Source organism: Hyperolius riggenbachi, chromosome 4 (genome assembly GCF_040937935.1).
Source record: "Hyperolius riggenbachi isolate aHypRig1 chromosome 4, aHypRig1.pri, whole genome shotgun sequence".
In the NCBI taxonomy this organism is placed as follows: Eukaryota; Metazoa; Chordata; class Amphibia; order Anura; family Hyperoliidae; genus Hyperolius; species Hyperolius riggenbachi.
Window position 1 is genome coordinate 197,363,013 of NC_090649.1, and position 22,661 is coordinate 197,385,673.

General features: G+C 45.7%; 1 protein-coding gene across 10 annotated transcripts in view; it reads right to left on the minus strand.

Moving 5' to 3' along the window:
• The window catches only part of IL1RAP (interleukin 1 receptor accessory protein), a 337,672-nt gene extending 316,023 nt beyond the window's left edge, over window positions 1–21,649 (minus strand). For 6 of the 10 annotated variants that reach the window (XM_068281196.1, XM_068281203.1, XM_068281194.1 and 3 more), the window contains exon 1: window positions 21,500–21,649. The gene's annotated coding sequence lies outside the window, so the exon portion shown is untranslated. The other 4 variants (XM_068281195.1, XM_068281201.1, XM_068281200.1 and 1 more) reach the window with 4 other exon arrangements.
• Window positions 21,650–22,661: the final 1,012 nt, after the last annotated feature.

Here is a 22,661-nt window from a genome sequence, read left to right on the forward strand (position 1 = left end):
TTGCTTCACAGATTCCACTTTCCAAAACGAAACAAACAACAACAAGAAAACACAATTTTACAACACCGACATAAGTATGTGGGGTTTTATTATGCAATTTAGATTCTTTGAATTAAATGAACAAAGAAAAAAAGTAATTAAAAGAAGTCTTTCAGATGAAAAGTGAAATATAATTCCATCCCATGCAGTGCTTTAAATTTGTTTAATTTAATGATTTCCCCCTTTCCTTTTGAAATCCAAGGGCACCAAAGACAACACCAAGCCTCAAAGCAAATAAATTATGAATCTACTCAATACAGGATTATAAAACATTTTAGTGGAGATGGGATAAAAACAGCTGCATTTTTATTTTCAGATCTGCGCTTTGTCAAGAGAACAATGGTCCAGAAATGAGAAAAGATGCCCTGTTGATTAATCCCTCGGATTCCTCTCTTTGCGTCCAGCAACCAATCACAATGCTAAGACAATCTGTATGTGTGCCCCCATTGCCCCCCACTGGGATGAGATGGAAGTAATGTACTTAGCATTAGCACTCAAAGCCTCAAACATAACAAAGAATGCAGACAAACACAACATAGCTTTATGGTTAGTAAGAGACAGCTTCACTGACCACACATGCAAGCTACCATAAACCGTATCCTATAACTGTGCAGCTTTCCACCTCCTCCTCCAACAACAACTACTGGGCAAAGGTAACAAACCAGCAAAAGCTGCCCGATGACATGATTGGCAATCAGTTTATCATTGCCCAAAGCCCAATTCCATCTGATCAATCAAAAATGTGATCAGGTAAACCATAAAATTTGGAGTAAATTGACTCCAGACCGTTTTGTACTGCATTGAGCTGTAAGACTGGGTTTACACTTGACCTCCACCACAACGTGGACAGCAGCAGCAAACCCAACATATGAGTGCTTTGACTATTTCATTGTTCTCACGGTGTGCACTGGCATCCATTGTAATAGATTTCCAACCCAGAAACCTCAATAGCCATTTGCAATAGTCTATACTTTTCTAATCAACCATTATATTTTAGAACTACATGTATTTGTTATGGCCAGAATGCAAAGTTGGCCATTTCAGATTCCGGCTGGCCAATAAGTGAAGTGGCCCGAGTGGCATCACCAACACACAAATGATTTTTCATTTTTTGGATATTTCTAGACTGACAGGACCCAGCTGGCCAAGTCCTAAAGTAGGATTTCCTCTCTCTCTCTCCACTCCACCCCCCCCCCCCACCTCTGCACCTCCGGTGGCTGGTGCGGTGTCCAATTGTGCTTCCCTAAAATGTACGCTTTATACGCACGCGCAGTGGGATCCAGTCCTGTCCTTAACCCTGAGTCTATGGCAGCCTAGAGGGGGAATGGTAATCAAACCCCCCCCTCGAAATTTGCCACTGAGCATGTGCCCACTGCTCTAGAAGAGCCTTTCCACCTATCCTCCTCTGGTCTCCACTCTGTCCTCCGTTTCCCTCTGGTGTCCTTCCTCTTTGCTCTGCTCCTCTCTACTGTGTCCACTTGCCACCACTTCAGGACTACATCTCCGCAGTAATCTGGCTCTGCTTGCTGCTGTACTTTGGGACTTGGCTGGGGGATTTTCAGTATTCCTTTATTATTTACAAAAGCAATCCCTAGAAAGCATGTATACAAATATGTAGTCAGCCTCTGTACTCCCTTGCACCCCATTCTGGTAATTGAACTGAGCAACTGCTATTCAGTAGCCCTGTGGGTGTCTCATGAGAAGATGGATTTATCTAAAACCGTTTAGATATTTAGCACCTACTGTAGGCGACAGTGACATAGGGAAAAAAAAAATGTATGGTGCCTTTTAGACAAATGTGACTTCAACAAAGGAAAAAATACAATTTACCTTAAATGTATGCACACACATGCTTCTTAAATTTTACAGTTTTTCATAATTTTGGTCCTTTAGGCTGTACACCAACCTTGCTTCATGCACCCAAGTCTCCCGCCCACATCCTCCTAAATGTTAGATGTACCACTACTCCCCCCCCATTACCTGTCAAACTGTCTCCTGGGTGTCTGATGCTTTGTACTGTACACCATAGCTCCTCATTGGTGCCCCATGTGGCTGCTGACATATTCAATGATACAAATTTGACAAAAGAATCTTAGCAAATCTATATAGTAGAAATGTAAGCCCGGGAATATACTTTGATATACTTTAGGTAGTGCCGCATATTACACAGAATTGGTAAGACTGTGTAATCCAATGTACAACATTGTTAAAAGACAACTTTAGGGCCCATTCATACTAGAAATCGCTAACCGCTAATGCAAAACGCTGAGCGTTTTTCTGGCGTTTTTTCACTGTATAGAGAGCGTTTTTCCAGCGATTAGCGTTTGGCGATTTCTAGTTCAATTCAAATACTTTTATTGAATCGCTAATCGCTCCAGAATCGCTCAGAAAACGCTGCATGCAACGAGTTTGCGTTTCAGCAAATCGCTAAACTCTTAAATGAGAACACTTCCATACACTTTCATTGTGCACACGTTTTTCAAATCGCTAGCGATTTTCAGCAAAGCTGAAATCGCTCTGAAAACGCACAAGTGTGAATGGGCCCTAGATTACACAAACAACCTGAGGTTAGTTCTCTCTACCTGACAAGTTCCTTCAAAAACTGTGCTCAAGGGCACTTAATAACTGATAGGGCTTTAAAGACAAATGGTGGATTATTGGTTCGATTTAGATTACATGTCTGTTCATTCACTTTGCATTGTTAATTGACAAAAATAAACTTATAAGACTTCTATTTGTGAAAGCATTCTATATATTCCTACACTAGGGCTTTAAGCTTTTCTCGCAAAACCCAGGGGTTATGTTTGTAGAATTCTATACAGCAAACCTGTGAGAAATGACGAATTCAATTGCAGCTGTAAAAATTGGCACAGCAAGCTTTTGGCACATAATACTAGTAAACTGTCTTATCTCACCTTATCCATACAAGCTGTTCAGTATACTGCAAGTAAAGTAAGCACACAAATAAACTGTTCCTGGTTAACTTAAAGTGGACCTATACTGTAGAATGCTGACCACACTCACATATTTCACAGGGATCTAGTAATCAAAATTCTTACAGTTATTACCATTTGCAAAGAAACATGAAAAAATCCTTTATGATATAACCTGTTATTTGATCCTATAGACATTTCAAAGCTGATCTCTTAAAGTGTACCTGAAGGGCAAATTTTTTTTTAAGTGTTTCTACACGGTACTCACCTCAGGATCCTAAAAATGCTCCCGCCATCCTCCTCCACAGGCCCATTCTAGCGCTGGGACCCCTCTTCCCTGAAAGAGAGCTTGTTGAAGCTTCTGCATGTGCACTAGCACGGACCTGCTCGGCTTTCTGCGAAATAGCTGGGCCAGACCAGTAGCACAGACCCGATTGGGTTTGGCTTCCTCCACTGGAGCCCGAGTGGGACGGTGCAACTGCACAGGCGAAAGGATGCTCCTCTTTGGGGGTGGGAGCACTGGATTGGCCTGGCTGAGGAGGCCGGGGTTGGATTTTATGATCGTAACTGAAAAAGAAAGTGCCCTAATCTGCCATGGGAACAATTACCTTCCGATTACTTGCGAATTCACATCATTGAGTGATAGCAATGGAGGAAAATATTGTACCATTAACGGGCACCTTTACATAGACATATCGATAAAAGTGGATATCTTGCCTGTTCAGTCATTTGAGGGGGGGGGGGGGGAATTAACAGATCATATTGTTTTGTGTATGACCACTATGTGAAAAACAAAAAAAAACCTCAGTCTTTAATAAGACCCAACTAAATAAACTGCGATGAGACCCACAAACTTCAAAATAACTTCCTTACACTTGTGGTTCCTCCATAACGGTGCAGGCCATAGTGATGCTTCTCTTGGAGATTGAGCAAACATCTTCCAACCAGTGAAATGCACCATTTATGACTGTGCCCATATTCTTCTACTGTTTATACTTAGTATAAGACAGATGATATCTCTCCACCACAGAGATTCTCTGCAAAAAAGTGTACCTTCCGTGACCTTGAGCTCTCCCCCCCCTTCCGCTATGTTTTAAGTGGAGAGTATGAATAGATCCTATGCTTAATGACTGGTGCACACCATGCAATTTCCCATTAGGTCCAAACTGATGTCCAATCCTTTTTTTGATCGATTTTCTGATTTCATTTCATTTCTATCCAAGATCGATCAGAGCAACAATTGGGTATCCAATTGGACCTGTCAAAAATCGATTCAATCCGTCTATCTGATGGGAAATTACATGGAGTGTACCAGGCATAACATAGGATCTGTTTACATATCTGCTTGCACACGCTTTACTTAAAGCAGAACTGAACTCAATACTTGCTCTATGCTCTAAATGGTATGCAACAGCATAATAACCTTTAAAGAAAAACATTTCTTTGTTACAGCTGATACAAATCCTGCAATAAATCTGCAGCGTGTCTACTTCCTGCTTTCATAGAAGCAGACATGTTAACTTTCTGTATTTTCCAATTAGCTCTCTGACATGGCAGTCAGCTGACACAGCTGAGGGGGGATTAGACAGGCTAAACTCTCTAAATACATACAATGTGCATTTCTCTATGTTGTCCTTCTGTCCTGTGCAAGAGTCCAGGTCCACTTTAAAGGTGGCCATACACTGGCCCGATTCACGGCCGTTTCGACAGCAGATTCGATCCCGGGATCGAATCTGCTGCCAATCGTTCGCGCTAGACGCACCTGCCGATCCGATTTACTCCCGAAATCGGATTGCTCCGTCGATGGCGCCGTGCGGGAAATTACCCTCGACCGCCCGCGGGTAGGGAGCGCGTCGCTAGCGGCGGCCGATCTGGTATACATTACCTGACGCTGGCTCCCGGGCATCTTCTCCACATCTTCTCCGTGCTGCAACCGCTCCATCCCGACGCTTCCTGTGTCACTGCAGTGACTAGGAAGTTCAAATAGAGGGCGCTCTATTTGAACTTCCTGGTCACGGAGTGACACAGGAAGTGCCGGGATGGAGCGGGTGCAGCGCGGAGAAGATGCCCGGGAGCCAGCGTCAGGTAATGTATGCGGGGGGGGGGGGGGGGAGGGGGGGACAGATTGTGATCGGTTTCAGGCTGAAATCGATTCACAATCTGTTTGCAGTAAAGGCAGCCATACGATCCCTCTCTGATCACATTCGATCAGATAGGGATCTGTCAGCTGGTCGATCTAATGGCAAATCGACCAGTGTATGGCCACCTTTAAGCCCCATCTACACGATACGATTCTTTGTACGATTCAATTACGATTCTATTTACGATCCGATTGAATCCGACATGTCCGATCAGGATTCGATTCAATTCGATTTACTATTGCAAAACAATGGCAAATCGAATTGAATCGAATCGAATCCCAATCGGACATGTCGGATTTAATCGGATCGTAAATAGAATCGTAATAGAATCGTACAAAGAATCGTATCGTGTAGATGGGGCTTAAGAGTGAAGGTAGCCTAAAAAGACCTGCCTAAGATGTAATGCTTATGAAATACAACAAAAGAAAAAGCTAAGCAAGCATAGGACACCAGACTACAAAAGACAAGCAGAAAAAAAAAGAGACAAGCAGAAAAAAAAAGGGACATGCCATGAAATGACTTAGCTACATATACATGGATCTTAAAATCGATCACACAAACGATAACTCTGTAACACAATAAAATTGATTTTTTTTTTTAATCTACACATCTGGTTACCCCGGGCACAGGAATTCATAGAGACTACTCTCCCCACCTCCACTTCCCTTTGATCATTTAGCGACTGCATGAGCTTGTTTCTGCACTTCACAGCCAGCAATCAATTCCTCCATGTTTTGATTTGCAATGTACTGCAGGCCCCTCTAGCTGGGGAAGTATTAAAAATGAAACTGTGCACCGAATCCCCTGCACCAAGTGCTGCAGACTCTGTCACCGTGATAAAATATTGGTATTAAAGGAAGATGACAGCACCTACCATCTGTTAGGGAGATAGTAACTGAAGCTGTAACAAACCAAGCATGATATGTGTAATGCTAACAGTTCAGTAATCATCACTCACGTCTGGGAATAAAATATTAATTCTGTGTTGATCCATTCTGTTTGAAAAATGGCAAGGCTCTTACAGTGACATGGGATGGTGGCTACACAAAGGGGGTCTAGTCAAATCTTCTAAGCAGACAATACTGACGATAGCCCTACTGCTACAACTCCAGTGTAAAATCATTAAGAGGGTCTGAGAAACCAACTATTAATATGGATTCAGTAATATTTCAAAGAATATTTAACCCAGCAAGTAGCTATAATAATGAATGAAAGAATTTCTGATGAGTCCCTAACAACATGTGATAAATTACCACCAGCGCAGTGAATGTTGAAAACCTTAAACATTTCTTTCATGAATAAAAATTGCATACACAAGCCACTGTCATTGATGAGCCTCTAGCTTAAAGAGAATCTGTACGCTAAAATTCTTACAATAAAAAGCATACCATTCTAATTATTATGTTCTCCTGGGCCCCTCTGTGCTGTTTCTGCCACTCCCTGCTGCAATCCTGGCTTGTAATTGCCAGTTTTAGGCAGTGTTTACAAACAAAAGACATGGCATGTGATAGGCTGAGAGTAGCTCAGTGTGAGCATGGAGGAGGCCTGGAGAGTGTGTATAGCTTCTATCCTATCACAAGCAGAGCTGCACATTCCAGCTCAAGTGCCTGAGCCTGACAAAGCCGTCAGAGGAAAGAAGATTACAGCCACTGTGCAACTAGAAAGGGCTGCAGTAAGCCAGACCACATTAGAACAGGTATAGGAACTTATAGGATAGAAGAAATAAGGCTGAAAATGTTGTTACAGAGTCTCTTTAAAGGAAACCTGAAGAGAGAGGGATATGGAGGCTGCTAAATGTATTTATTTTAATCAATGTAAATTGCTTGGCCATCCTGTGGATCCTCTGCCTCTAATACTTTTAGCTATAGACCGTGAACAAGCATGCAGGTCACAGGTTTGTCTGCATTTGCTGAAGGTTTGTTTCAGGCATGCGATTCAGACCCTACTGATGCATGAAATCATTTAATTTGCCAAGTACAACTGGGGTTGTACCCGGAATTATTTTTAGCACATACAGAATCAGTGTACAATATATGGACGTGCAGTAGAATACACATACAATGAATATTCACATAGTTGGCACTTATACAAGGACCAGAGACTTTCTCCTTTCATTTTTATTTTGAAGTTGGAAGCCTTTTTGTGTACTATTAGAAATAATGTGGATATTCATGGAGTTTAAGTGGTACAGTAATTTGGATGCCCCAAATGATGACCTTGGGAGAGAGGTTCAGACAGAGAAAAAAAAAAAGATAGAAAATAGGAAGACGGAAGAGAAAAAAGGAGAGTTAAGAGCGAGAGTTCTGGTGTTGCAGTGGCTGGTGGGTTGATTTAAAAAAGTCCCCAGTGGTCGCGCTCAAAATCTAGCCCCAGTCTTGTGGCCTAGTCCGGAGAGGTGGGATGGAGGCCAGGAACCTCCATCCCACCTCACCTTTATCCTGGCCTTGTGTTCAGCTATGGTTGCATTCAGACAGGCAGCAAGATGTGTTCAGCTGCGGTTTGCAGACAGGTTGCAAAATACCCAATGACTTCAAGACATCAAACAACTGGTATTGTTTAAATGGACATAAATATGTCATCCTCCATATCTGTCTCATTTCAGGTGTCCTTTAACCCTTTCCCTGTCAAATAAAAAAAAAAAAAAAAAAAAAAAGGAAAAAGCCTTTGTTGTGTGCACTGGTATGAAATCACAGACTCCAAGTACCCAAAATGGTCCTGACTTCTCAGCCTAATTCTTACCAGGGCTGTGGATTTGGTACAGCAAACAAAAAGCTAAAAAAAAAAAAAAAAAAAAAAAAAAGGGGGAGCAGACTCCCACTCCTCAGTTTATGAAACCACCAAAACTGCTCCTACTCAGACTCCAAATCAACAGCCCTGCCCCCCCCCCCCTACTACTACTCAAGGTCCGCTCCACGCCAATCGGTATGGCCGCGGCGGCAGCCCCAGGACCGCCTAACACCAGTTGACGTCAGGTCCTGGAGCCGGCTAGTGAAGGAGATCGCGCGCAGGATGCGCTCATCTCCTTCTCGGGGGGAGCAGAAGCCTAAGACAGCCAATCGCCTGATTGGCTGGCTGGGGAGGGGTTTTCTATAAAAAAAAATAAAAACAAATAATAATAATAATAAAATAAATAGTAAAAAAAAAATAATAAAAAAAAAATAATAAAAAAAAATATTGATATAAAAAAACAAACAAAAAAAACACAAACAACTGGGGGGCGATCAGACCCCACCAACAGAGAGCTCTGTTGATGGGGGGGAAATGGGGGGGGAAAATCACTCGTGTACTGTGTTGTGCGGCCCTGCACCTTGGCCTCAAAGCTGCAGTGGCCATTTTAGTAATAATTAGCCTGGTCTTTAGGGGGGGTTTACCACTGTGGTCATCAAGTGGTTAAACTGTTCCAGACACCGGATCAGCTCTCCTCTTCCTCCACTGAGCAGGTGCTCTAATGCATGCCGACATGCTCTTGTTTGTCCAGATTACATGATATAACATGGGATTGGGACCCAGAGGATGATGTCAGCATTGCAGGGCTCGCTTGGTGGTAGAAGACAGTGATGGAAGAGTCTCTAGGCAGCAGAGTTTAATTGGCTGAGACAGCCCTGTACAAAGTTATCTGATGCAAGAAAACTTGGGTGGGGCTGTTAAAAGCCCAGTTCAGGCAATTAATTTACCCATGCATTCATCTATAGTTTCTTATTTCCCAAAGACTTTGCCCACATGATGATCAGTGTCTGGAGTTTACAATTATTGGACCCCTAAGTTGCACAGGCTTCTGGGAGAGGAGAGGGGGGGATCCGATCTAATACAATTTTTACCTTGACGGGGATAAGGCGCAGGGAGAAGGACTTTCACAAATTCATCACACAGATGAAGAGATTAGCAATTAACAATTAGCAAAAGTACAAGGTACAAGAGAAAAAAAAAACAAATTTTTTTAAAAGGACTTTAGCGAAAAGGGGAAAAAATATAAATCAATACAGGTACTTATCCGTTAGCCGGGCGCATCCGGCAGGTGGCGCTAATTACTATTCCCCATCCAGGCCGACATGGATAGTAGGGAAAGATGTAACTCGGGTGGAGTTTTGTCGCCACCTAGAGGATGCGCCCGGCTAACGGATAAGTACCTTAATACATTGCACAGTGAGAATTTAAAGAGTAGAAGAGAGATCAAGAAATTATTGATATTCGCCATGTAATTTGTTCATATTGTTTGATGCACAATCAGCCTGCACGTCATCTTCACTACTGGCAGACATGAAAAAAAAAACTAGACAGCACCAACTGCCATTATGTATAACTAACATTGCAATAGGCGTGTGTGTGTGCGCGTTTGTGCGTGCGTGTGTGCGTACACATATGCACAGAGGGAGAGATATTGCTTGCTTGGCAGTTGGAAACAGCCGTCATTTCCCACAATTGCCCTCAATTCACTAAGCTTAACTCAGAAAAGTTATTAAAGACAGGAGTTAAGCTTAGTGAATTGAGGCCATATGTAACAAGGTTCACAGGCAGCAAACTGGCAGGACCATGGTTATAACATCACACTGTGGGAGGGGTTTCACCACAATATCAGCCACACAGACCGCATAAATTTCTCATGGGAAAGGAGGCATTAGGTACTGAAAGGGATGAAATTAAATCCTTGGTTACAGTTCCTCTTTAAATAAATAAATAAGCGAGGGGAAACGCATAAAGAGTTGTTTTGTTTTCTTTACACAAAATATAGCATGGGTGAACCTGTCAAAACAGGAATCTGAAACTGTTTGATTCTGTTCTTTGAAGATGCTCTTGTTGTGAAGTCTTGCAGTGCAGAAGAGTTTCTATGAAAAATACAGATTTGATGACCATGATAGCTGATAAGTCACTCTCTCCCTACTGTAAAGGGGAGATTAAGTCGGCTACCAGACCTTATCCCAGAGCTTTCCTATAGGCCATTCCCAAAGTCTGATTTTCCGGGTTTGTCTGTTCCTTAGAGACATCAGATGCATTTCCATTTATCCGATGTACAGTACATTCACTCTACTGTACACAGTTACCTTCTAATGGACTGAAAATGACAAATCAAACATTTGCAACTTCTACAGTGGCACATATGGCCCGGCCATGGGCTTGTAAGCCAAGAAGTGCCTAAAGTGGGTCTACCAGCTGCAGACCAGCCCTTGCACACACACTGCAGAGAAATCGCCAATGAAAATGCAGTGTGCAACAATGAATGAAATTGTGTCTATTCAGTCAAGAAGGTTCCCATAACTCCCCTGTTGCTTGCCCCCCCCCCCCCCATCTGGCCACGAGTCTGCTTTACTCTCTGAATTATTATGGCCTCATTACCTCTAAGTATCTCTGGTTCTATTTTCAAATCTGTTGTCTGTCTTGGCTCTGTAAAAATCCATCAGTCACCCTGGCCTCAAGTCGTATATTTTGCACAAACAATCCAACCGAAATCGCATTTTACATGCATGTGTAATTAACAATGTTTTCTAGTACAGGTAGAGTAAAAAAAAAAAAAAAAAAAAACTTGGGTTGGAGACGGTATGGTTTTCTGAAGCACTTACATGTCAAAGAAAAAGTGAGAGACAGGTTGAGATAGGTTTTATAGAAGGAAAGTTCAAAGGGTCATTAACTCTGCTCTTTTATAGTTTAAAATAGAGTGTGGTTTGTAAACTGCAAATATGACGACAGTTTGATGCAATGTTATAAAAAAAAATGTATATATGAGATTCTTTTATTTACTACTAATGCTCTATTCCTTAAGCGTACTACACATACAGTTCATTATATCATAATCATAATGTTTTTTTTTTGCTTTAGGTTTGCTTTAAAGTGCACAGGCAGCATCTTGTATTTGTTGTATTTGGCACTAATAAAGTGTAGACATAAGGACTATATAAGGTATAAATAAACAATTCGCTTCTTTGAAGCTCCGTAAGGCTGGGTTCACATTGGTCCTTTCGGATTCAGTCAGTTCATTCAGTTCCAATGAGTAGATCTGAAGGTTGAGTAGTGCAAGATAATTCCGGATATTCATCGCCAACACAGCAGATGCCAGCAGAATCAGCGGAAACCTATGAGAATAGTGTCAGGTCTCACCAGGCTGATGGCCGCATAAGTTTTGCCATTTGACTTTACTCACCCTTCTTCTGTCAAACCACCTGGGTCCACTGCAGAGGACAAACGCCGGTATACAGATCTAAGCCCCGGCAGAAGCACCTCACTGGATTGCTACAGACCAATAGGAATCCTCTCTCCCCAGGGAGGCCTTTAATTGGTTCACTGAATCCTCCCTGGTGGAGGGAGGATTCCCATTGGTCTGTTGCAATTCAATGGGGAGGTTGCCCCATAACGCTATTGCTAGGGCTCTGATTTGCATATTGGAGCTTCTCTCCTGCAGTGGACTCGAGGTGGTGGCAACAGCAGTGAAATCAAATGGTGGACCGGATAGGTGGTAGCAGCAGCAGACCAGGTGCACAATGGCTGTTATGTGTACGAGGCAACTGTCACAGCATATCCTGAGCGGATACGTTGTGAATGCACTGATGTGGCCAACCATTGTCCAATGTTACCTCTTTCATTTGGTATGAGAGCTTACCTACACAATCAGTTGGCCCTCATGTTACATGGAGATGTGAAAATTGGCCAGTCGTTAACCAATCAAAACTCGATAAGTATACCAGGCTTTAGTTGGAGGCTCTGTAAGACTGTATTGCTGTGATCACATCCTGCTTTTACTCATGACCAACAAATGAGATCTGTAATGTTGGTAAGCATGCTCTGATTGGTAGAAGCCCATCCCCAGCTAAAAGGCCACACTCCCTGTCTACTTTCTAGCTTGTTTGGGTAGACAAGAGATTGTTAACTACAACGGCCAGGGTGGACTGGAGGGACACAGGGCTGCAGTCACCATATCTTTGCATCCAATACAGTACTGCGAGGGAGAAACAAATAGCTGTGTTTACATGCAGTACAGTTATCCCATTATCGAGCCTACAGCATGGTTTTTTTGTTGGCAGCCAACTTGGCTGGAGAACTAAATGTAGTTTGTAGTATGACAAGTGGTATTTTCATAGATTTTATACAACTCTACCTTTGAATACAAGCGGTTGATTTTATTATTGCTTGTCTTATCTGCCTTTCATCAGAGAAACATTGATAGATGGCAAACCGTTATCCTGTCAGCTTCACTATGAATCCGCTGCTTATAGATTATAGGAGGGCTCTGTGTCCATTGCAAAGGACAGCTCACTCTATGCAACACAAAATTACTACATCTGGCTGGCAAGACTTGGATGAACACAGCTAGGTCTACCCTCAGCTTGCCTCATAAGAAATATAAATGAATAAATAAATAAATTCTCCCTTAAAGTAAGCAAAGAAACATTAAAGAGGAACATAAAGTTCAGAAAATTATTCAGGATACGCACCTTTATGGTAATTTTCCTTGCTTCAGCAACAGAAAATGATATTATATATTTTTTTATTTATTTTTATTTTGTATATTGGTAGGTAGCCCCACCCTCCCAGTGATGTTTAGCCTGGGCTGTTTAGTTATGCAGAGTTCTCCTTCCAGAGCATTCTGGGAGACCAGGTATATTTTATCCTCGCTTTAGAACTCTCATTAAACAAATATTCACAAAGACTACCTAACAGAACTTAAGGCTGGTTCACAGGAACAGTAAAACAACGGTCACAGTGTTCGTCGCATTTTAAGGTCAGTACTGTCGTTTCCCGTCATTAATGCAGACGCTGCGTTTGGTCTCATCGTCGCGTCTGAACGATACAAGTAGCATCCAGGATTGGCTACACTCAGCTCTTTAGTCCCCTCCCCCCAGGGCCCAAACAATGCAATGACCAAACAGGAAGCACCGCTGAAGTTTACCAAATGCTTTTCTGCTCACTATCCTGTCAGATGGTTCGAAAAGATTATTTCCATCGGGTCCGATCTCATTTCCGATCGATTTTGTATAGAAGTGATCGGGAAAAAAAATCATAAAAAAAAACAAAACAGAAAAAAACAAAACGATCGGAACTGTTGGAAACAATTGATTTGACATCGATCTGGCAGGAAATTGCATTGTTCCATGCATAAAAGCAGTATTGTCCTAGTCTGCAATACTCTAGTGTGCCTAAAGCTAAGTACCCACGTCACAATTCTGACGATTTTCCCGCCACCCGACGATTTGAGCGACGGGCGGTCATTTCCGCAATATTGCGACGTGGGTACAGGGGGATCGAATCTCAAAGATACCCGACGACTCCCGCGCAAGGTACCACGATCGATTGAAGTCTTGTTTGCGTTGCATGAAATCTTGTGCACCAGCCGACAGGAAAAGCCATCACAGGACCCGTCGGCGAGTATGTAGCTTAAAAACTGTACTCTCGCAGTCTGCTGAACTCTAGCATAAAAGCTATGCTCTCCCAGTCTGCAGCACTCTAGCATCAAAGCTGTACTCTACCAGTCTGCAGCACTCTGGCATGCCTAAGGCTATATTCACAGTGGTGCATTTTGGAATAACGGTAACTTTGTCGTTCACAGTGCTGCAGGTGCATTGCGGTATAATTGTGTGCAGCTTCATAAGGCACTGCATGCAACATAGCCTAAAGGCTATAGTCTCCCAGTTGCAACACTATCATAAAAGCTATACTCTACCAGTGTGCAACAATCTACCATGAGCTATATTCTCCCATTGTGCAACACTGTACCATAAAAGCGATGCTCTCCCAGTCTGCAACACTACCATAAAAGCTGTACTCTCCCAGTCTGCAACACTGTACCATAAAAGCTGTACTCTCTCAGTCTGCAATACTCTACCATAAAAGCTATACTCTCCCACTCAGCAACACTCGACCACAAAAGCTATACTCTTCCAGTCCGCAACACTGTACCATGAAAGCTATACCCTCCCAGTCTGCAACACTGTACCATAAAAGCTACAGGGCCAGTTCAGACAGCCGTCTGTTTGACGTCTGCGTTCATGTGCTTTCAAACACTGAACACCTAGCCCTTTAAATCGACATGTTGTTTAGTCAAGTCGTTTGTATACTCTCCCAGCCTGCAACATTGTACCATAAAGCTACGTTTCCACTATAGTGTGATATTTTCGCCTGCAAAAAATCGTGTAAGATTTTTCTGATTAGTGAAAATTTGCATGTAAATTTTTACGTGGTTTTATGCAAATTTTCGTACGCGTTAAATATAACATAATCTGCCTAGTAGCAGCTTAGTCATGACTGCTGACAACTGCCTGTACCCATGGATCTAATGCGAATTTTCAGGCAAGTAACGCAAAAATTTGCATTGCCTATACAAAGCATTGCACGCGAATCGTACGCGATGTCCAAAAAAAATGATACAGGATCTCAGATTTTTTTCACTCGTACGGACGCTAACGATAATTCGCATTGCATGGAAACAGCCCCATTTACTACCATTAGTTGCAAAATCAATGCAAATTTTGTGAGAGAAAAATCTGACACAAAACGCACAAGCAGAAACCAGGCCTTAAAGTTGTACTCTCCTAATCTGCAACATTGTACCATTAAAGAGAACCCGAGGTGGGATTTACTTATGCTAGTGGGGCACAGAGGCTGGTTGTGCACACTAACACCAGCCTCTGTTGCCCCATGGTGTGCCTCCAGGACCCCCCTGCATGCTGCTATAGCCCCCGCAGTGCTGGCGACACGCAGCGTGTCGCCAGCACAATGTTTACCTTCTCCTGTCTGTTAGCGCCGCTCCCCCGCCTCCTCCGTATCGCTGCTACCCGCCCGCGTCCCTTCCTTCCAATCAGCAGGAGGGAAGGGAAGTGGGCGGGAAGCGGCGATACGGAGGAGGCGGGGGAGCGGCGCTGACAGACAGGAGAAGGTAAACATTGTGCTGGCGACACGCTGCATGTCGCCAGCACTGCGGGGGCTATAGCAGCATGCAGGGGGGTCCTGGAGGCACACCATGGGGCAACAGAGGCTGGTGTTAGTGTGCACAACCAGCCTCTGTGCCCCACTAGCATAAGTAAATCCCACCTCGGGTTCTCTTTAAAGTTGTACTCTCCTAATCTGCAACATTGTACCATTAAAGTTGTACTCTCCCAGCCTACATTGTGCAACGCTAACATAAAAGTTTTACTCTCCCAGTCTAAAACATTCTACCATAAAAGCGATACTCTCCCAGTCTCCAACACTCTACAGCAGGGGTCTCGGTACAATATTTTGTGGCCCTCGCCGGCAAAAGCTTCCTTATAATTCGATTCAGTGCTCCCAAGTAATCCGCCGCTAAACAAGGGCTGCAGTGCTCCCAAAGCGCCCGGGGGGCAATCCGCCGGCATTTCCTGGAAGGGGCAGAGCTTTCAGCTTCAGCTCTGGCCCTCCTGACATCAATCGCCACACGGATCTCTGCCTCTCCCCGCCCCTCTCTGTGAAGGAAGAGTGAGAGGGGCGGGCAGAGGCGTCGATGCGCCGCGATTGTGAAATTCCTTAAACGGCCCAGCCTCATCCTGACTTTGCCTCCTGCGGCCCCCAGGTAAATTGAGTTTGAGACCCCTGCTCTACAGTAAGGTAGGGGGTCACACTTGTTTCTGTATTTTGCATGAGTTTTCTGGCAATGCTGTTTTGCATGTGTAAAACGCATTCAAGTGTGAACTAGCCCTGTGATCTGCAAACTTGGCTCTCCAGCTGTTAGGGAACTACAAGTCCCACAATGCATTGCAGGAGTCTGACAGCCACAGTCATGATTTATAAAGGCAAATGCATTGTGGGACTTGTAGTTCCTTAACAGCTGGTGAGCCAAGTTTTCAGATCACTGAACTAGCCCATTGACGAACATTGGTCCTCTCTGAAGAAAAATGCAGAAAAAAAAAAACAGAAAAGTGTGCCCCTGCCTAAAAATTGTACTCTTCCAGTTTGCAACATTTTACCAAAAAAAGTTGTACTCTCCCAGTCTGTAACCCTACCATAGTCTGTAACCCTACCATACTTTCCCAGTCTGTAACAGCACGCACGCACGCACGCACACACACACACACACTGCAACCAGTCGCTGATTCTTCCAACTTGCCTACCTGATCTCATTAAGATTTTAACAGAAAGCTAATCATGACTGATCAAACCACTAGCAGTGTACTGCTCAATATATAACACACTACTATGCAGCCAGCGATCCACACTACTCCTCCCACCCATTCGATCACATGCCCAGTCACTCTTTCCATCCATAAACTATCCTGCATTGATCAGAACTTCTCAGTCAAGCATGTTATGAGGCATTATATCCACAGGCACATTTACTAAAAGTGATCATATCTGTTAAAATAATCTATACATGTGTGGCCAGCCCTGTCAAATGTGTGTGGATGAAGAGAAGGGTAGCCTGGCACACGACAGCAATAAGTCATCATTCCTGTATTAGGGTTATAATATACAGTGCAATTGTCTTTCTAGGACAAGCGTTAAGCTGCAAAATGCAGTAACCCTTTAGCAACCAGTCAAGCCTTATTAATGAAGAACTCTGAATAGTTTCTATAGCTTTTTTCCTCAAACAGTTGCTGTTAAAATTAGATTTTTATAGCGTCAATCCCACTTTAATGAAATCATTTTAATAAGGGATATATTAAAACATATGTGACAGTCAGCACAGAGTTCTGCTCTATGGTTTCCTATAAGAAAGGTCTCACAGCCACCAATACATTTTTATGGCTATGTCAGACTGCAAACACTGCATCAAAGTGCAGAAACAGGCACAAGTCAAATAACGGCCCAGCTTGGTGCAAAAATACTATTACACAATCTTCAGAGCTGGATTTCCCTGCCAGACAGTTTCCTCATGCCATCCTCCTCGTGTGTCTCGTAAGTGACCAAAAATGCCCCATCATTTCCACACACACAGTGTATCTCATAAAAGAAGCATGAAAAACCAACCCATCCAGTGTTACACAACCAGAAATCACAGACAGTGGGAGTAATCCTGGCTTACTCTATGAGCAATGCTCATTATCAGCTGTCATGCAATTCATTTACTGTAAATAAATCTCATTCAGAACAGAACAATCTCTTCTAGTGGCAGGAACATTAACATGCTGTTCAAACTCTCTCCCTTCCACCCTGATAGTGGAAAACAGACTGGCACCACCAGGTTAACTGCCTTCCAAATCTGGTTCAGTGAAGGCAGACTGATCATCAGAGAAAGTCTTCCCACAGAGACTACAAGGCATTGCCCTGATGTGTCTCACACTCACCTCTGTCAAATATCACTAGGACAACAGCCTCTGTCAATCAGCACAGCAGCCACAGTCCGCACATCAGCTGCACAAAGAGAACTATCGCCAGAAATACAGAAATAGGATCTCCCACAGAACGTGGGAAAAGTTCTCTATCTCCAGTCATACTGGGACATGTTATAGGCAGGATTGCACTCAGGGGCGTAGCAATAGGGGGTGCAGAGGTAGCGACCGCATCGGGGCCCTTGGGCCAGAGGGGCCCCAAAGGGCCCTCCCTTAACTACAAAATTAGCTCTCTATTGGTCCTATGCTCATAATAATGACTTCTGTTGATACTTTGAATAGTGGTAATCATTAACAAACTGTTCCCCATCCCCTTCTTGCACCTCTGACACTGTAGTGGCCATTGGCAGATTTTGGTGCGCCGTATAAATTGTTATGTATAGAGTGCTTGGGGGGCCCCGTTGTAAAACTTGCATCGGGGCCCACAGCTCCTTAGCTACGCCACTGATTGCACTGCTAATGACTGAGAGCAGTCTGAATACTAGCAGCACTAGATACAATCTTGGTTGTTCAATGTTACCACTTTCATGTATAGGAGCTAATCAAAACAATTTGTTCAAAGTATTTCCAATCTGTTGGCCAGCATACTACATGGATATGGCCCCCCTAAGTGACATAGCAGTGTGGGGCATCATCACCACACTGCATCATGCTAACCTCTTACCCAGGTGCTGCTCATCCTGCACAACCCTCTCCCCTCCATACAACAGCTGAGCGCAGTACAGGGCCCATGTCCCCCCATATACCTGCTGTGTGGGCTGTGTACCCCCCATTTACCTGCTGAGTGCAGTGCGGGCTGTGTACCCCCATTTACCTGCTGAGTGCAGTGCGGGCTGTGTACCCCCCATTTACCTGCTGCATGCAGTGCGGGCTGTGTACCCCCCATTTACCTGCTGCGTGCAGTGCGGGCTGTGTACCCCCCATTTACCTGCTGAGTGCAGTGCGGGATGTGTACCCCCATTTACCTTCTGAGTGCAGTGCAGGCTGTGTTGCCCCATATACCCGCTGAGTGCAGTGCAGGGCTGTCTCCTCCATATAACTGCTGAGTGCAGCGCAGGGCTGAGTAACCCCATATATCTACTAAGTGCAGTGCAGGGCTGTGCCCCCTATATACCTGATAAAAGCAGTGTAAGGCTGTGCCCCCATGCACCTGCAAAGTGCAGTGCAGGGCTGTGTCCCCCTACACCTGTTGAGTGCAATGCAGGGTTATGTCACCCCCTACACCTGCTGAATGCAGTTTGGGGAAGTGTCCCCACTCATATACCTGCTGAAGGCAGTGCGGGGAAGTGTCCCCACATATACCTGCTGAAGGCAGTGCGGGGAAGTGTCCCCACCCATATACCTGCTGAAGGCAGTGCGGGGAAGTGTCCCCACCCACATACCTGCTGAAGGCAGTGCCGGGAAGTGTCCCCACATATACTTGCTGAAGGCAGTGCGGGGAAGTGTCCCCACATATACTTGCTGAAGGCAGTGCAGGGAAGTGTCCCCACATATACTTGCTGAAGGCAGTGCGGGGAAGTGTCCCCACATATACCTGCTGAAGGCAGTGCGGGGAAGTGTCCCCACATATACCTGCTGAAGGCAGTGCGGGGAAGTGTCCCCACATATACCTGCTGAAGGCAGTGCGGGGAAGTGTCCCCACATATACCTGCTGAAGGCAGTGCGGGGAAGTGTCCCCACATATACCTGCTGAAGGCAGTGCGGGGAAGTGTCCCCACATATACCTGCTGAAGGCAGTGCGGGGAAGTGTCCCCACATATACCTGCTGAAGGCAGTGCGGGGAAGTGTCCCCACATATACCTGCTGAAGGCAGTGCGGGGAAGTGTCCCCACATATACCTGCTGAAGGCAGTGCCGGGAAGTGTCCCCACATATACCTGCTGAAGGCAGTGCGGGGAAGTGTCCACACATATACCTGCTGAAGGCAGTGCGGGGAAGTGTCCCCACATATACCTGCTGAAGGCAGTGCGGGGAAGTGTCCCCACATATACCTGCTGAAGGCAGTGCGGGGAAGTGTCCCCACATATACCTGCTGAAGGCAGTGCGGGGAAGTGTCCCCACATATACCTGCTGAAGGCAGTGCGGGGAAGTGTCCCCACATATACCTGCTGAAGGCAGTGCGGGGAAGTGTCCCCACATATACCTGCTGAAGGCAGTGCGGGGAAGTGTCCCCACATATACCTGCTGAAGGCAGTGCGGGGAAGTGTCCCCACATATACCTGCTGAAGGCAGTGCGGGGAAATGTCCCCACATATACCTGCTGAAGGCAGTGCGGGGAAGTGTCCCCACATATACCTGCTGAAGGCAGTGCGGGGAAGTGTCCCCACATATACCTGCTGAAGGCAGTGCGGGGAAGTGTCCCCACATATACCTGCTGAAGGCAGTGCGGGGAAGTGTCCCCACATATACCTGCTGAAGGCAGTGCGGGGAAGTGTCCCCACATATACCTGCTGAAGGCAGTGCGGGGAAGTGTCCCCACATATACCTGCTGAAGGCAGTGCGGGGAAGTGTCCCCACATTTACCTGCTGAGTGCATTGCAGGGAAGTGTCCCCCCATTTACTTGCTGAGTGCAGTGCGGGGAAGTGTCCCCACATATACCTGCTGAAGGCAGTGCGGGGAAGTGTCCCCACATATACCTGCTGAAGGCAGTGCGGGGAAGTGTCCCCACATATACCTGCTGAAGGCAGTGCGGGGAAGTGTCCCCACATATACCTGCTGAAGGCAGTGCGGGGAAGTGTCCCCACATATACCTGCTGAAGGCAGTGCGGGGAAGTGTCCCCACATATACCTGCTGAAGGCAGTGCGGGGAAGTGTCCCCACATTTACCTGCTGAGTGCATTGCAGGGAAGTGTCCCCCCATTTACTTGCTGAGTGCAGTGCAGGGCTGTATTGCCCCCATATACCTGCTAAATGCAGTGCAGGGCTGTCACCCTCCCCATATACCTGGTGAATACAGTGCAGGGCTGTCCCCCTCCCCTTATACCTGCTGAGTGCAGTGCGGGCTGCTGTGTCCCCCATACCTGCTGCATGCAGTGTGGGCTGTGTACCCCCCATTTACCTGCTGAGTGCAGTGCGGGATGTGTACCCCCATTTACCTGCTGAGTGCAGTGTGGGCTGTGTACCTCCATTTTCCTGCTGAGTGCAGTGTGGGCTGTGTACCCCCCATTTACCTGCTGAGTGCAGTTGGGGCTGTGTACCCCCCCATTTACCTGCTGAGTGCAGTGCGGGCTGTGTACCCCCATTTACCTGCTGAGTGCCGTGCGGGGCTGCTGTGTCCCCCATACCTGCTGCGTGCAGTGCGGGCTGTGTAAACCCCATTTACCTGCTGAGTGCAGTGCAGGCTGTGTACCCCCCACATACCTGCTGAGTGCAGTGTGGGATGTGTACCCCCCCCCCCCCCATTACCTGCTGAGTGCAGTGTGGGAAGTGTACCCCCCACCCTCATTTACCTGCTGAGCGCAGTGCAGGCTGTATACCCCCCCCCCCCCCCCCCCCCCCCCCCCCACCATTTACCTGCTAAGTGCAGTGCGGGCTGTGTACCCCCATTTACCTGCTGAGTGCAGTGCGGGCTGTGTTCAGCAGTCACTCCAGCTTCTAGCGCTCATCTCCTCCATATGGCGACTGCAGGCTGAGATCTCCGGCACAGCAGCACGCCTCGGGTCACCCAGACACTTTCCATGCCACTTTTCTCTCCCGTGCTTGCTTATTCTCTGCTGCTTCTGCAGCACCTCCCCCGGATCTCTCTGTCATACAGGAGAGGAGGCATCCCCTGCATTCCTCCGGACGTGCAAGCTTCCTAGTGTGTCTAATCGCCGGCTGGGCAGTGAGAATTCCAACTGCAAGAGGTCAGCCGTTTATCAAGCTCTGTGTGCAGCAGCAACAAGACTCTCACTATATATTATATTATCCTATAGGTTATGTTAAGAAGCTGTAATATTTGGTCACGCCTAAGCTAGTTTGGGTTCTTTTCTATCACTTCAGATATCCAAATTGCAATAGTGAAGGTAGGGAACAAGAGGTGAGAGGAATATGGCTTGTTGGCATATTTATTTCAGTTCAGTTCCTCCAATGCTTTTTAAAGTGTACAGGAGATGAAAGACATCTCAGGTACCATACTTACCTCAGGGCTCAGTCCTCCGCCGTCTCCCCGGGTGGCTTCTGTCCCCCACAATACGGCCCTAAAGCCTTGCCGAGACGAGCTTTGTCACGCATCGTCCTAGACAGGTGCGCTTCCGCGGCTAGGAGCGCTCTGCGCTTGTGTAGTACTATTGCTTAGCACTAAGCAGGTAAATGAGGGGGGGGGGGTACACTTCCCACACTGCACTCCCACACTGCACTCCGGTAACTGGCTCAGTTGTGTCAGTCTGGGTCTACTGCGCATGCGCAGACGACGCGGACTGGTGGTGAGTATCAGATCTTCTTTTTAGGGCATATTTGGTTCATTTTAAGTAAGCTCCTGGTAAGTATAGAACCTGAGATGTCTTTCACCTCAGGTTCAAATGATTGCTTATATAATGCTATGGATGATTGTTTTAAAAATCACATCACAAGTGAGATCACACAGCATTACATTAGCAAGAGATTTTGAAATCACTGTTGCATTGTGAACCAGCCCTTAAAGGGAAGGTTCAGGGAGGGGATTAACAAAATAAATTTCCACTTACCTGGGGCTTCCTCCAGCCCGTGGCAGGCAGGAGGTGCCCTCGCCGCTGCTCCGCAGGCTCCCGGTGGTCTCCGGTGCTCGACCTGGCCAGGCCGGCTGCCAGGTCGGGCTCTTCTGCGCTCCATTTCCTGGCACTTCTGCGTCCCACGCCGGCGCGCTGACGCCATCGGACGTCCGCCGGGCTGTACTGCGCATGCAAAGAATTACTGTTAGCACTCTCGCCTTGTAGCGCTGGGCCTCTGGTTCTAATCCCACCCAGGTCAACATCTGCAAGGAGTTTGTATGTTCTCCCCGTGTCTGTGTGGGTTTCCTCCGGGTACTCCGGTTTCCTCCCACATCCCAAAAACATACAGATAAGTTAATTGGCTTGCCCCTAGACTACAATACATACACTACATGATACATACATAGACATATGACTATAGTAGGGACTAGATTGTGAGCTCCTCTGAGGGACAGCTAGTGACTAGACTATATACTGTACTCTGTACAGCGCTGCGGAACATGTCGGTGCTATATAAATACTAAATACTACTAATAATAATAAAATAATAACAATACCAGTTGCCTGGTAGTCCTGCTGATCTTTCATGCATCAGTAATGAGGGACTGAAACATG